Source organism: Tympanuchus pallidicinctus, unplaced genomic scaffold, assembly GCF_026119805.1.
Source record: "Tympanuchus pallidicinctus isolate F22 unplaced genomic scaffold, pur_lepc_1.0 scaffold7, whole genome shotgun sequence".
Classification (NCBI taxonomy): domain Eukaryota; kingdom Metazoa; phylum Chordata; class Aves; order Galliformes; family Phasianidae; genus Tympanuchus; species Tympanuchus pallidicinctus.
In genome coordinates this window covers 14241932-14257608 of record NW_026294791.1, presented here as the reverse complement: position 1 = coordinate 14257608, position 15677 = coordinate 14241932, and the positions used below count along the sequence as shown (strand labels likewise).

Below are 15677 nucleotides of genomic sequence, written 5' to 3'. Positions count from 1 at the left end.
TTTTTCTCCTGAGGGGTCCAATTATTTATGCTAGAATTATTCCTATTGTGATTTATTTTTATAATTGAATCAAAACTGCATAGGCTGATACAGCCCCAAGTTACCTCTGTGATCTAAAAAACCCTCAAAAATGACCAAATAGAATAACTTTGTCACTTGTTTGTCATACCAGTTTTGACAATGGGCCACTCAATAGATGTCTAAAATGATCTTTAGCCACATATTACGAAGCCAGAACTGTAACCCAATAACAATTTTCTGGCTAAGTGCTTCTCAGTTGCCACTGGGGACCAACTGCATCACTATTGCTGCTCTTAAAATGAGCTTAAGCTAAAAGGACACAAATTTCATATTTCTTTTCTTATTTTCTTGAGAGTGATCTAAGGAAATAATATTTTAAATAATTGCATTCTGGTTCCTGAGGGACATCAACATAATTGCACTGAGGATACCTTTATTTTTTTATTCATTTATTTATTAAAAAAGAAGTACATTCCATCTGTAAACGGAATGATTGGTCCAGTGGCACAAAACAATAATGCAATGAAGCCTCTAGTTCATTAAATTGGAATGTGGGGATTGAATTACTAATTTATGTTGGTTTTAATTTTGTGGTATAAATTATAGGATTCTAAGATGTAAGGGAAAAATGTTCCCCATGACATGGACTGCCTACAGTTCAGCCAGAAAGATTTATATAAGACTCAGGAGAGATGAGGGAAGGAGAGGTAATGAAGACTGAGACTGACATGGTTCATCTGGAGTAGATTGGCAGGCACATCACCGAAGGAACAACCCAAACAGTAAATAAATAAATGATATTTATTTAAACTGAGAATACTCTGGAGGGATTACTTGTAAATATGGACAGTTTGAAATACTGGTTTCTGAAACTCTGCAAGGGAAGTTAGGTAACAATGAAATGAAGAGAAAGATACTTCATTAACCTTAAGTAATTTCTGATTCATTCCTATTTTATCTTTACTGCCATGCACCCTAGTGTTTTAGTCAGTGTAATCTGGTATTCAAAACTTTTTTGTGAATTTCAGTCTGCTATTAAGTTCATCATTAAGTTATCATTTTAGCTTGATTTCTGTGTTTAAAAGTCTCTGGAGCTGCTTGTAGAAAGAAGTATAAAACCCATACAAGAGAGGACCCCATATGGTCCTTACAGAGTTATTATTTTGACTGAACTCCTATTATCAGGATCTAGTTCTGTGATTTTGGAGGTGAAATCTTAACTGGTTCTTATTTTCACCTTTGAGACCACAGGCCAGTCCCTTTCTGAGAACAGCTTGTACCTCAGTGTCACATATTTTTCAAAAACTCTTTCATTACTTTGTTTCCTTCTATGCCTAACAGCAAGTGTTTCAAGAAGGTTGTCCTCAGATTCTCTGGTAAATTTTTAGTTAATCTTTCCCTTTCTTGCATTAATTATCAATTTCCTGTAAACCACCTATACGACAGTTAGCCACGACTGTTCAGGAATCAGCCATTGTTTTAATAAGTCCGAAACCATACCACTGCTTTGGCCTTAACATTCCCACCCACTCCTTCACTCTGACCTTCTCCCCATCTTCTCTGTGCTTTCATTTAGAAACCAATCTAATAAGCATAATAGAGAACTTTAGTTTCATCTTTATTCTGGGCCACATCTCATCTTTACAGGATTTTTAAGAAGCCACCATTGTAAGTAGCTCAGTTTGAGATATCCTTGCTTCACAGTCTTTCTCAGATGAAAGATGCAGTTATGTTAAGGGCATTTCTTACTGGAAACGTCTTTCTTTGTAAAAAAAAAAAATAATCAATCAGTTGTAGGTAACTGTTAGATCACAGCTTGAACTGGTGATTGAGCAGCTGGTGAAGGGGTGCGGCTGGCCCAGGGAGCACAGACAAATTGTTGGCACCTGTGTTTGCCATGTGGCCAGAAGGGATGGACTCAGGGTGGAGGCACCCTGGGCACATATAAGGGCCAGCCACTGAAGGGTGAGTATCTTTTGCACCTGCTGTTTCCTGTGAAGGAGCTATCTAGGGAGCCTTCACCAGTTGAGTGAGTGCTAGTGCTCTTTCTGTATATGACTATTGGCCTGCCTGTGAGTACTTTGCTTGCTATTGCTTAGAACCTGTCAGAAGTGATTTTGCTTCTTGGTAAGCAGGACGTTGGTTATTTTACTTATTTACTGATATGCTTTGAACCAGAATTAATTCTAGGTTCACCATATGAAAGGTCAAGGTTCTTCCACCTTAAAATTCCCAGTCCTCTTAGGGGAAGGGGGGTTTTGCTCTCTTTAGATCATTAGAAGTAGAAACTATGAGCTGTAAGGCAGGTCAGCAAGATGTGAGGTGCTCTTGAGTGCTAGTTCCCTGCTCAAAGCAGGTTGAGATTAAATCAGGTAACTCAGGACTGGTGCTATTGTTTTGAATATCTGCAGAGTTAGGAACTTGCACAATTTCTCTGGGATGTGTATTAGCATTTTGTTATCTGTGAGTTTCTTTCTTTATTAAGAATATTTGATTTTGATATCCCTTGTTGCAACTTGCTGGCCATCATCTCTCAAGCATTCATTTATGCACCTCTGAGAAGAATTGCTCTTACAGAGCTTCAGAACATTCAAGAAATGCTGTTCTGTCTTTAGTAGTTCCTTGATATTTTTTTTAATAAATTTTTTAGCATTTTAATTAACTTCATCTGATGTTGATGTAACAGTGGTAAACAGAGTCCTATACTTCTGTGTAAGAATCAGTTGGCTTTCTTATTTCAGCATGTGCAGTGTGGGTATATTTGGGCTCTGTAAAATGTATACTTTGGATCTGATAATCACACTTTCAGAAGATGTTTTATGAAGGATAGTTGTTTTCCTTGGTAGATCATACCTTCTGCTGCAGAAACTCATGGTACCTCATGTACATCATCTCATCAAAGCTGCATGTGCTTTCCTTGAGACAATGGCTGAACATCATAAACCTTAATTTTCATGGTTTGCATGGGCTCAGAGCAGCACAGGGGTTCTGAGCTCTAGTTTATGCTGATTGTCCATAATGTGTCTGAAGCTTATCTTTCTATACCTCATTGACTCGGAGTATATGTATTTGTATAGTATGAGAACTATAAATGGAAGGAATGTGCCTATTATCGAACAAGAAATGGATTTTTTTATGGTGATTAGACATTTGTTTTTCATTATTAATTTGGCCTTGTTGTCCCTTCCCCCTGCCAGGAGGATTGTACTAGAAAGTTTTTGACTGTATATGTGATTGAAAAAGAAAAAGCTTTATTACGAAATCTTTTTTGTTAAGTCTGTTTTGTTTCTTCTGTTTTGTTTCAGTGTTCTCATAGAAGACAATTGAGATGTGAAGTACAGCATTGGTAAGTCACGTGACTGATTACTTGTGAAAAAACTGGAATAAATATGAATTTATTGATGTGAAATCAATAAATGGAGATCAAGAAAACAAAACTTAGGAATACTCTAATAATACTCTAATAAAATGGCTCAAGTTTCACCAGGGAGGATAGAGATTGTATATTGGGAGTAATTTCTTCTCAGAAAAGATGGTTAGACAGTGAAATGGGCAGTTGAAGGTAATGGTGGAGAAAGTATCCCTGGAGGTGATGAAGAGCCATGTGAGTTGAGGCTCTTTGAGATATGGTTTAATGATGGACTTAGTAGTATAATATGGTGGTTGGACTTGATGATCTTAAGTCTCTTTTTCAGCTTAAGTATTTCTGTGCTTTTAAAATGGCTGATACAGCTGTGCAGTGTTTTCTCAAACACTGTAAGTTATTCTAATTCTGATGACTAGTTCCAAAGCAGAAAACTATATTAGGTTACATGGAAAAACAACTTATTTCTCTATCGCAAATCTTTTTATCAATACACAAGGACTTGAGGTCTATAAGTAACAGCATCGTGTGCCAGGTAAATTTCAACCTGTTTCCTTGGTTCTTGGCTGTGAATTCTCTTCTGTGATTGCCTTCTTTCCTATCTTCTCCAGTCAGTTGTCTCCTGCTGTGGACAAATGGAAAAAGTATTATCTTTATTTTCAGTATAAACAAGGGAATGGATTAGTTCTTGTTTGAAAGAGAATATTCCTCTAATTTGAGATTAATAAGATAAGTTGCTTGAGAAGATGTAGCTTGCATTTTTTTTATATGATATTTTATGAAGTGATTTTAACTACGTATTACAGAGGAATGCAGAAGAGTACAGAAGAAGTAAGTAGTTGTTCATATTAGTAGTTTATCAACAATCTTTTGATTCACACTAGTATGGCTTGAGATTTTCCTCTAACTCTCACTTATTCTTGCCAGAAGTATATTAATAGGTTAAAAATACCTTACTGTCAGAATGAACTGTCAGAAATTAATGCTGGACCCTATGCTAAAAGGAACTTTCACTAACATCAGTCAGACACAGTCCACCTGGGAGGACACTATTACTAGCTGCTTATAATTATGTATGTTAATCCTCTCATGAATGTCACATAGCAAACTGCAGCTTCTGTTATCTTTTGCCTTCCTCTTGTCATTCTTCTTGTCCAACCAATTTTTGACTCCACTGAAGTTTCTCCTTTGAAGTGGGTTTATTTTTTTCAGCTCTAGCCCAGGCTTTTCTGCATATGAATCTCCCAGCTGCATTCCATAGGTGTATGTTCCAGATGCATGTAAGGACCAAACAATTACTGTGTATGGGAATACATCTAGAAAAGGGAAATACCTCCTTGTTATCATATGGATGTTCACTGTGGGTGAGGAACTACTGTAAGGAGTTGTAGCAAGAAGCAAAGTAAACTATGTTAAGCTGTTTTCTTTTACTATTGCCCTGAAAAACTAGGAGTTTTAAGCATACATTCAAGACATTAGCAGCTGCTTGTCTGAAGTACTGTGCTCACTATTTTATTATAGTATTGTGCACAAGCTGTGAAGCGGGCCAGCACTGATTCAGGATTTTGCATCCATGTACGTGGATTCTCTGCCTTCTGACATGCTTTGCTTGATATCATTTTTCTTTTATGGTGATCTGTTTTTCAGTTAGTTCAGGACTAAATTCAGTTCTGGTGGATAAGGTTCAGGATGAGAGATTGTTCCTCTTTCCCATAGGAGAGATCTGCTCTGCTCACTTGGTTTTCATAAAGTCTGGATTTAGAAGGGGCATGGGGATGCTTAATCTTGGCAGATGGAGGAGTTACAGTTCTAGTTCTATCTTCATTCCTGTATAAATCCATTCCAGTATAAAGTTGTTAACCAAAAAGCAGCCATTACATTGCTAATATTTAAGTACATTGGACAAATGACTGTAAAGCAGCCCATAACTGTTTTCTAGTTCTGCCTCACTTGCATATTAAAATCATCTTTGATAGTCTCAATGTCATAGTTGTGAAAAGTAGCCTGATTCTGTTGTCTCTATTAAATGCTTCTGATTTAAGTGGCAGTAGGCTTTTTGCTACTCATCAGGAAGTTTACTAATTCAGAAAACTCCAGTCATCAAAGGCTCTTTCTTTGGTTGTAACACAATCATTGTGACAGTTCCAGGTAAGAGTATTTGGTGGAAATAGCTCAAGGGTTCATTCTTTCCAGAATATTTACTTTACCTGACATATCTTTCCTGGGTGTCACAGTAATTAGTCATCTGTATATTATTTGAGGGAAGCTGAGGTATATTATTCTTTCTGTATAAGAAACAGCTAGGGGGTGTGTAATGAAAACAAATAATAAAAGACCTTTCGTGTTGAAGACAACTTGCTAGTAAAGACAGTGCATGCTCAAAATAGAACTGTGTATGCATGTATACTTTATGTAGGTCAGAGAATATTGGTTTCCTTCAAGATTACCTGAAAATTTTTACTTAAACTAGTGTAAATGATCTCTAGCACATATACATATGAATCTTAATAGACTAATTATTTGGGCTGAAATTTTTCTTGAATTTTTTATCTCCTGTGTTACTGGAAATGCCTAAAAATCTACTGTCAAAACACGATCTGTCCTTGAAGTACTAGTTCTTCTTGAGAAAGATTATATTGTTTGCTTTTTTTTCTGTGAGTTTAGATGACAGAGATCTGTCCAGTGACTCTAAGTGTTACTTAGTGAGCCATGGAGTTGTCAGTGTGATTCTGGCATTTGTGGAGAGCTGGATAAATCTGAATTCTTAGGAACTTGATAATCTACAAATATGAAAGTGAAATTTAAAATCAGGGTGAAATCCACCCTGGATAAAGCACTCAATAAGCAGTTCAAATATCTCAACAATTTTTCCTTTTCACTGTGTGCCTTCAGGCTCTTTTAATTGCATGCTTTTCAAAACTTGCTCCAGAGACAGCATTATTAATTTCTTCCTAGATTTTAATACAGTACTCAACACTATAGTCCTTAACAAACCATTAATGAAGTTATTTTCATAACACCCTGGTGAAATGAGGAGGAATTATTGTCCTCATTTGACAGATGGAGATCGGGACATAGCAATTCAAGGTTGAAAGTACCTACTAATTTGGGAACCCAATCTGAGACATCCTGCTTCAGCCTCTTTCAGAACACTTAACATCAGGCAGTGTGCTGAATGCACAACTTCCTTTAACTTCAGCTGCCTTTGGTGGGTAATCAGCACTTGGAGCAAGCCAGAGCTCAGGTTTTAAGTCAGGCACTGAAGCACACGAGGAGCACAACTATGTGTGAAAATACTGGGTTTTAAGACTCTCATCCTTTATCTGATAGTCTGTCCTGTGATAGCAGTATAGGCTTCAAACCCAAGGCAACTTTTAAACTACTTTAAATAGGAAACCTTTTTTTTTTCTTCCCCTTTCTCCCTGCATTCCTCAGTTGCTACATAGGTCTGAACTTGGCAGTGTGCAGAGTGCTTCTCTTCATCAAGTAGTACCCTCCTGACCTGCATGGGTACATCCCAAAGGCATGTCCATGCCATGTGCTGAATCAACTATGGCCTCGTGGAAAACTCATTTTGTGACTGTGTAACTAAGTCCATTTGGTGCTGTGTTCCCCAAACGCTTGTTCTGACTTTGATCACAAGCAACTGAAGCCTGAGGTGTATCAAATGGGGCTAACTGCAGAGTACTAATGAGATGATAAGCATATAATAAAATGGCTCTGCATATGTTTCTGTAGGCAGATATAATTTGAGCTGTAAAGATTTAGTGCTTACTTTACTATTTCCTCTCATTCCCTGTCACTTATCCCTTATTTTATACTTACATCCAAAATACTGTAAGGTGGGGACTACTGTTTTCTTTTTTGTATAAAACTTTATGCAGTGTTGCCTTGATCAAAGAACCTCATCTTCCCCGACAGAATGAATAATGTGAACCAAATAGTTCTTCTATATTCTAATAAAAAGTCTCTCAACTACTTAATTAAAATGCTTGTTATAGAGACTGACCTCAGAGCTAGTGATCACTGACAGTTTGCTATGTGAATTGCCCACCTAGAATGTTCAGGGAGAACTGCAATTTGTTCACTAACTTTTGTTTCTCTTAAGTGAATTTAATGTGTTTTATACTTTTCAATTTACTGAAGTGCTAGTAGTTTATTAAAACAGAACATTAACTTGACCTGTATACCTATGTCACAGGACTGTTGTGAAGATTATTAATTAGATAATGTTTGTAAAGCACGTTTTATAAGTGAGAAGTGCTATAAAGTCTAAGTATTATTATTGCAGTGTGATAGAGATCACAAAACACAAGTGAATTAGCTGTAGGTTTAATCCTTATAAGGCAAAGCATACCAGGGGCAAAATAACATTGCAGTTATTTTTCTTACATCCAGCACTTCATTAACTACCACATACGGTTATATAACTCTGTGAGAGTCTAACTTAGTAAAGTTTATAATCATAGCAGGGAAAGTTCTCACGGGTTTTGTAGCAAGACTTGTACGTACAGCCCTTAAGGTCACACAGAGTTCCTCCAGCTATGCAGTGCTGGTGACTCCAGCTGCATGCAGGGACATCATTGTGTGCTTTGGCTCTCTCAAAGTTAACCCCTCTTTGCAGGAGTGATTCTATGTTAAATAATAAATGTAGGTCTGCAAATTGGCCTTATGCCATTGAATGATTATGGTTATCTATATCTTAAAATTTTTCTGTGCTTTGTCTTGCCAACTTTCTTCTGCAGTTTCTGTTTCTTTCTTTGCTTTTACTGAAGATGTGAAAGATGCACCTGAGTAAATAAACTTGATTTGAGCCAGAAAACTACAAATGGCCTACAGGCAAGCTCAGGTGTGAGCAGGGTTGCTGAGGTTGCTGCATGAGGCTTGCTCAGGGGTGACTAAGATGGCCTCCTGTGGAAAAGCTGGGAGGGTACAGGTGGTTTGATTGCAAGCACAAGCCCCATGTCTCTGTGCATGGATTCTGGTGATTTGGGGATGTGAGTGTGAGGGGTGCCAGAATGAAAAGTAGTTAAATAGGAAGAAGGTTAGGTTTAGGGATCTACTGATATCTTTCTGTTAATACTTGAGCTTTTGTGTATGGGTACAATTCCTGTATGGGTGATGCAATGACAAACATGAGCTTTCTCTCAGTAGAGAAAAGAGAAGTTGCACTCCATTTAAATTGGAACCAGCTGATGCCAAAAGCCAACTGGATGGGGAGAGGATTATTTATAGTCAAACCAATGAGGGGAGGATTATTTATGGCCAAACTTGGAAGCAAGGCATCAGGTGGTGAGGAGCCCTTGGGTCAGACAAAGACATCTGCTAGGAATGTCAGCAATACAAAGGTAACCCTTTATCCAATGGTAAATGATAGGACAGAAATTACAGCTGACCTGGAGGGAGAAAGGTTGCAGAGGCATGTTTGAGGGAAATAACAATGAGTCAGACAAAGGAATTAACTAAAAGTAGGCACATTGCCAAAAATAATATCTATATACCAATGAGAGACTTAAAGTCAGAAACAGGTGAACTATGGGCCTGGGGGTGGGAGAGGACTGACTTTCGCTAGGTGTAACTTGAACCGGATGAGGTGGGTGCAGTGCTGAAGTACATAATTATTAGCTGAACAGAATAGATCAGACACTGGAGTACTTTGGTACATGCTTATGAACTATGTGGAACAGAACAGCCATTAGAAGGATTTTGTGTAGTAGCATTCCAGGTGCTTTTCTCTTGGCAAGTCAGATAATATTTTAGTGTAAAGATATGGTAACTTGATGTTGATTTGAACTTCCTTTCTTCTAGTACAGTGTCTTAAATGTTTACAGTGCATTCTGAGCTTCATTAAGTTGTCATTTTTAATGATATTCCAGTTTGTGCTATCTGTTGCTACTCAAGAAAAAGATGCTGAAGACCTGATTCTTAATCTTGCTATGGTGTTATGTAGCATTTGTAGAAATGTGCAGAGGCCTACTATGCGAGTTTAATGAACGGTTGTTGTTAATGAGAGTCAGTCCCTGAGTGTGTAATTGTGAAGATGAAAGAGGTAACAGACTCTCGTAAAACAGTAATGGGTTTTATCTAACTTTATATAAATAGCTGTTTGTGACAATAGGGTAAGGTTCAGAGAACCAATTTATTGACAGCTGAGACTTTGTAGATAAGCTGGCTTTGAAAGACACAAGAGGAGAGCATCCTCAGTCATACATGATAAGCATGAAATATGAAACTGGTCAAACAAAATGTTATGCATCTCATGGCAATGAGTTCTGTATGGTAATTATGTGCTTCAGATGATTGAAAAGATCAGATGTTTGTCTGGAAAAGGAGAAAACCAATTTTGTTGAGCCAAATCTCAATGTCAGTAAGCTAAGACAAAACTTATAGCCTCTGGGCATGAGCAAAGTATGTGTGGGATGGGGTTCCAAGGGAACTTTTATTATGTAATTTTCCTCTTTAAGTTTTGTAGCAATGGGTACTGATGTAATAAGATCTGCTGAGGAACTGTTCCTTTGCAACTGTGCTTGTGTAGGAAGGGAGGATGGGGTGGCAAAGGCATGTGCTGCCATTCGGTTCATTTAAACAGTTTCAGAGAGCACAGGTAATGTATCCTTACTGTAGCTGACTTTAGGTTTTGGCTCCTCATCTTTATGGAAGTAAGTATAGTGAAGTTATCCTCAGATCCCTGCCTAGCACAGATAAGCCAGCAATGAATTCTGTGCAATGAGGAGTCCTAGACAATTTTTCTGCCACCTCACTGCTTTTTTTTCAAATCTTAAAATTGCAAAATTATTTTGAAATGCATGAGTACATAGATCCTACTCAAAAGTACTGATTCCTCACACCAAAGCATCTATGGCACCTGCAGAGGTGGCAGTAAGTGCCAGGTCTGCTTCCCCCTGCTCCCAGTGCAGCCTGAGCCCTCACAGCAGGTGTACCTGCAGCCCTGCCCTGCATTCAAGTGGGGCTGCGCATGTCCCTGAGGTGCTTGCCTCTCCTTGACTTTGTTCTGCATAGCAAGATAGAAAACCTTTCCCAGCCTGAAGTGAGGGAATCTTACCAACAACAAAAATGGCAGTAAACTGCCACTAGTTTTTTTTTGTCATTTCCAAGGTAACATGTTTAATCCTGTCTTCCTCTATTGCTTTACCTGATGGCTGCTGCTCTAAGCACTGAAGTCATCTGGGTGGCAATATAGGATGAAAAGCACAGTAGCCATACCATAAGTACTGTGGATTTGAGCAAGAAATTGTTTTTGCACTGCCTCTTTTTTGTACTTTAAATCATGAAAAGTAGTCAGCTAATTACCTTCCATGGTTACTGCTATTGTAATATGTGTCTGTTTGAAGTGCAGAGATAATCATCGATTGTACACTTTTGACTACGCTATTACTGGTTACAATACCCACATTATGTTTACATTTTTGCTTTATAACACTTAGCTATTGTGGTTTTAACACGTAGTAATTCAGTGAATACTGACTCCATGCAATGCCCTTGCCATTTCACTTTGTGGTATTAAGTGTTGTTTTTCTGGGAAGGTCTTGAAATGTGGGGCATTATGTATGAGTTATGCTAATTTGTTAGGGCAATGAATACATTAATTTCATTAGTAAATGGCCTCAAAGCAATAATTACCAGTGTAGGTGTGTCAGAAATGATCATGTTCAGTTTTGCCAGTTAATTATTAAGATTTTGTTCTAAGGGACCAAGATTTGACATCCAGATTCAATTTAGCCATAAATGAAAGTCTGAAGTGTATCAAGCTGAAGAAATCTAGCCAAGAACTTGTTTTGCTTTTAGAAATTTTTACGTTTTCTCCAATTGTGCTTGTCAATAAACTGCCAAAATAATTAGTGCTAGTGATAGGAGGCTTATACTGTACTTCCCAAAAAGGCACAATCATAATGAAAATAGCAATTGCACTTTCTAATTCCTCTCATTTTGCCTCGTGTTACAGAATGTTGATATTCTATGATAGTTTTACTTGCTAGTGCAGTACTTGAAATGGCTTCAGTTTATTGTTAAAGCTGAATTTTTTTATTGTTATTTTTTTCTTAATGCAAGAAGAAGAAGTTTACTTCTAGTGGTCTAATTAGGTTTCTAAGCAATATCCATGAACTTCTTTAGCTTTACATGGCCAATACTGCAAAGGAGACAAATAGAGGCACCTGTGCACCTGAATTAATTTCCATGTGTGACTTTTTTTTTAATTATAATGGACCTGTGTAGAGCACCTAATAAACTACTGTTCAGTAATATGCTTTTAAGCACCTTCTGACTGTATTTTTTTCCAAAGAGAACTTAGGAAATTGTGCACTTGAACTGAGATAAATTTGGAGGACTGTTGTCATTTTAATAATGAATGTTTTTGTCTGTGGTCTGCTTTGTCCTTCTCTATGTGCCTCCTTTATTTTACAGAGATCCTCTGTTCTCTTCATAGAAGTTATGGCTTCTTTCAATATATATTTAGTTTTAATTGCAAGGCAGAATACTTCAGATCACTGTAGAATGATGCTTTAAAAAAAAAAAGTGTAGTACACTAGCCAAGCTCACCAGATTCAGTGCAGAGGTCATCTTTTATCCAGTCTACAGACCATATAATCTGCAGATTTTGCTTCTTGACCTTATTTTGTAACAGCAAGTAGAGCTGGTGGGTAATATTGCATACATCTCCTTAGATTTACAGATACGAAGAGAGGGTGTCTAATTATCTATCTTCTTTAGCATGATTGATAACTTTCCACTAGTTGAGCTGGTCTTCAGTTTGCTTTGGGACCAATATAAGCAAATGTAACTCATCTCACAGTGAGTTCTGGCATGAGTATGGGCAGCCTGGTTAATTTAACTTTCTCGTTGATCTTCTAACCGTGCAGCGAAAAATCAAGAACAGTGTGTGATGTTATTACAGTCATTACAGGCCCAAGATGCCCAATCTTTTGCAGTTTCTAGATGGCTTTTTTTCTGCACAGCTGTGGATTTTTTGAAGCTGTTCCAGTATGTTCAGGGACTGAGAAACCAGGGGAAGGAGTTCCCTTCTGTCTCAAATTGTTCCCTTTTCCCAAGATATTGTGAGAAAATGAGTCTTCCTTGTTTACTAGGCAATTAAGTAGAATGTATTGGCACTTAGTGTTCAAACATATCTAGAGTGGTGCAAATCTATCAGAAGAATTTAGGATTACTATTCACCACAGAGGTTTTGGAATATGAAGTAAAATGTAGACAAAATCCTTTCTTATATTTTATTCCTGAAAGATAAATCCCCTGGGAAATCAAGTTTTGTAAAAAGCTGTCAGTAGAGAAGAATTTTTCTTTTTACCAGATGATTAAACACACTAGTGTTTCAGAGAATAGGTTGCCATAAAGTCTGTTACTTACCTGCATATTCTTGTTTGTTTTTTGGTTGGTTTATTTTTGTTGTTACTAGTATTAATCTGAAGCATGTAAGGATTGCTTTATTACTTATGGCATAGTTTAATAAAAGTTTAGTGATGTAAAGGAGCTGGTTGCAAAGATGTTCTTGGCACATAAGCCCCCCTAGAAACTCATTTACTTACAGAACCAAATGCTAAGTAAAATAAACAGCTTGACTTTCTACTGATGTTCTATAGCCACCTTAAGGGAAAGGTGGGGAGAAGGGCTATGTTGCCATGTGGATTTAATTCATGAACTTCCACTTGAAGTGCTCCAAAGCAATACAGTAGTTGAGCCAACTTTCCCTGCTAAATCACAAAAGAAGGGTTTTTTAACCAAATACAGGGGATCAACTGCAGCTGCAAAGAGGAAATTTAGAATTATCATCATACCAATATCAGAAGGTCCTTTATATTTATAGCTTCATAAAAGTTCACAGCTAGAATATTTGCTGCCAACTCATAAAAAACCTAATGAAAATATCTGCAGTTTTTTTTTCCACAGACAGTGGCTTTTTAATCCCTTAAATCCTGGTGAATTCTTGTATTCAAAACATTTGCGAAAGAGGAGAGTGAAGGACTTCTTGTTGCGTTCTTAGAGTAGGTCACACTTGAGCTTGTTACAGGACAAACTGCTGCAGTTTTACATGGGTAATATTGCCACATTCCAAATGTACCTGTTAACACCAAGAGAAATGTTTGGTGGTATTCAGTGTAAAAGAAGTTATGACAGTGTTCTGCTTTTGTGAAGGTAAATTTCTGTGTTGTTTAGGTAAACTTTACCATGTGGTTTAGAATCACGGGAATCATGGCAGTGGTTATTGCTTCAACATTAAAAACAACTGTAAGCAGTAAGTTTCTTTCAGATAAGTAGTAGTATTCAGTGATGAAAACCTACTTTTAATGTACCTCGAAGGATGTTGTTACTCGATAATTCACAAGTTCTGAGCCTTTGTGACTAAAAGCAGAAAGATTTTTATTTACATTCCTAAAACTATGAAAATGTATCTATTTTTCTCTTCAGCTGCTGTGGAAAAAAGCTTCCAAAAGAAGAGCTGATGATAGTGATGAATTAGGTGAATATTTCTCAGGATAACATGAGTTTGGGTGGCTCATCCAGTTATTGATCATCTCCCCTTCTTCTGGATACTGTCATGAGTTTAACATCAAGGCTGCTCTGAAATTGTCACTTCTAGAAGATTATTCTGTTCCTTCTTCCTTGCAACCTGATCTAGTTGAAGACTTTCTCCCAGGGAAAGCATATACTGTCTGAAGTCTCACAAATGATCTTGGTACACATTTTTTAAAAATTAAGCTTGGAAATATCTATGAAAACTTACAGATAGAAATGTTCTGGGTTATAATGTGTCATTTGTTGCCATCAGAATAGAGAAAGCATACTTCACAAACAATGTTTCTGCTTGTATTACTGCAGAAGGATTTACCTCTCTGAAAAAGGAGCTTCCATAGTCAGAGGAACTAAACCAAGGTCATAGCATCGTTCTAATTTTGTATTTGAACATATAACCATGACTCCTTCTAAAAAGTAAAATTTGAGCTATGATTTGCTTAAGCATGGCACTTGTAACTAAGAGAAAATCACAATGAGCCCTAAAGCTCTGTAAACAGCAATATCTTTTATGAACCGTGCTGAGTGAAAGTGTTTGAGTAGAGGGTAAGCTCTGTTATTTTCACCATGCTGGCTCTTCAGCTTTCTTGAGCTTGTGAACAAGTATCTACATACTCATGAAAACTTACTGATTTTTTTTTTTTTCCTGCCAAAGAGTAATAGTGCAGTGGAACACAGTCTCTTCCATAGCTGTGAGAGACACACCTAATAGAGCTGAGCTATTCCCATTCTGGCTGTCCTCTCAACCCAAGCTATTTTATCATTTCGCGTGTGGTGTGCCTCAAGCTGTGAAGCTATTTGTTGAACTAGGCCGTGTTACTTCTTGAGAGGAAGATAAATGTTCCATATTATCCTTAATTTCCATATAATTGTTTTAATCTTTGTTTCATAATAAATGTATAAAAATGCCCTGCAGCTACCTCTTTGTTTGCCATTGTAGGTGAACATTTCCATCCTGCTCAAACTCTAAATGAGACAAGTCTGCTGCTTTTTCCACTCACCTGAATGGTTCACAAGACACTCCAAAAATAGTCAGCTGTTCGCACTGCAAAACTATACCTCTGCATGTGAAATTTGCAAGGCTGCATTTCTCATCCATATCATTTTGGATATGTTTAGCAAAACAGATTAGGACTACCAACAGCTCTGGCTGGGGAGACATGCTCCTGCAAACTCCACAGAACATCTGTCCCTGGGCGATCATATGTTCTAAGCTAAAATGAAACGGGAGGAGTAAGGTGCAAGAAGGAACATCATACCTGAATGTTAGCAGTTTTGTCTTGCATTTTGACTGCATGTTTATTCAAAAAATGTGAACAAGCAGTTTTAGGTAAAGAAAATGACAATGTGCTGAAGTTCTGGTGGGGTCAAGATTTATGGGAAATGACATAGGAGTCCTGTATGGATTCCTTTCAGTTTGGCACTCTACGTAGATGTTTTATGCCCTGTTAATGACAACCTGTCTCACTTAGATCCTGGTGGCCCGCTGTCCTCAGCCTTCACTATATGACTCCTTAATTCCTATTTACATTTTCAGCAGCCTTTGTGTGAGGATGGTTACATCCAGATGCTTTTCCATCCATACACCTGAACTTTGCTCACACAGGCTACAGGTGGGATTCCCTTGAGACTCAGCAGCTGAGGAGCATGCTTCAATTCTTCCACATCAGCCAAATAGTTAGAGATTTAGCAGGGCATATATCAGTAACTGGAGGAAGGTCCCAGAGTTTTACTGTTTATTTCTGCA

At 37.6% G+C, this 15677-nt stretch overlaps 1 long non-coding RNA gene across 1 annotated transcript in view; it reads left to right on the top strand.

Annotated features, from left to right (window-relative positions):
- Positions 1-15677, top strand: part of LOC128072247 (uncharacterized) — a 255859-nt gene that overhangs the window by 92215 nt on the left and 147967 nt on the right. Inside the window, exon 4 of the long non-coding RNA XR_008202182.1 lies at positions 3327-3367. This is a non-coding gene — a long non-coding RNA (uncharacterized LOC128072247). The remainder of the gene's footprint in view (positions 1-3326; positions 3368-15677) is intronic.